The sequence below is a fragment of the Myotis davidii genome, unplaced genomic scaffold (assembly GCF_000327345.1).
Source record: "Myotis davidii unplaced genomic scaffold, ASM32734v1 scaffold2833, whole genome shotgun sequence".
In the NCBI taxonomy this organism is placed as follows: domain Eukaryota; kingdom Metazoa; phylum Chordata; class Mammalia; order Chiroptera; family Vespertilionidae; genus Myotis; species Myotis davidii.
The window spans coordinates 26,902-27,168 of NW_006284826.1; positions in this window are offsets into that span (position 1 = coordinate 26,902).

Here is a 267-nt window from a genome sequence, read left to right on the forward strand (position 1 = left end):
GATTGGACAGTCCCACAAGAATGAATTCATTCACTTTGGCGTGGTTTGTAATTTCCTGGTAATTCATTTTCTCTGTCCTCAACTCCAGGTGGGAGAGAAAGCAAACCAATCAGATCCTTGTCCACAAGGAATGCATTGATTATACCATCGGGTTGATTAAACTGCGCCAGCCCTTGACACACGCTCATCTCTGAGGTTTTCAGCCTTTGAGCCACCAGCAGCTTCAGCAGCCCACCCTCATCCCTGCATTCCTCTGCTGGGAAAATA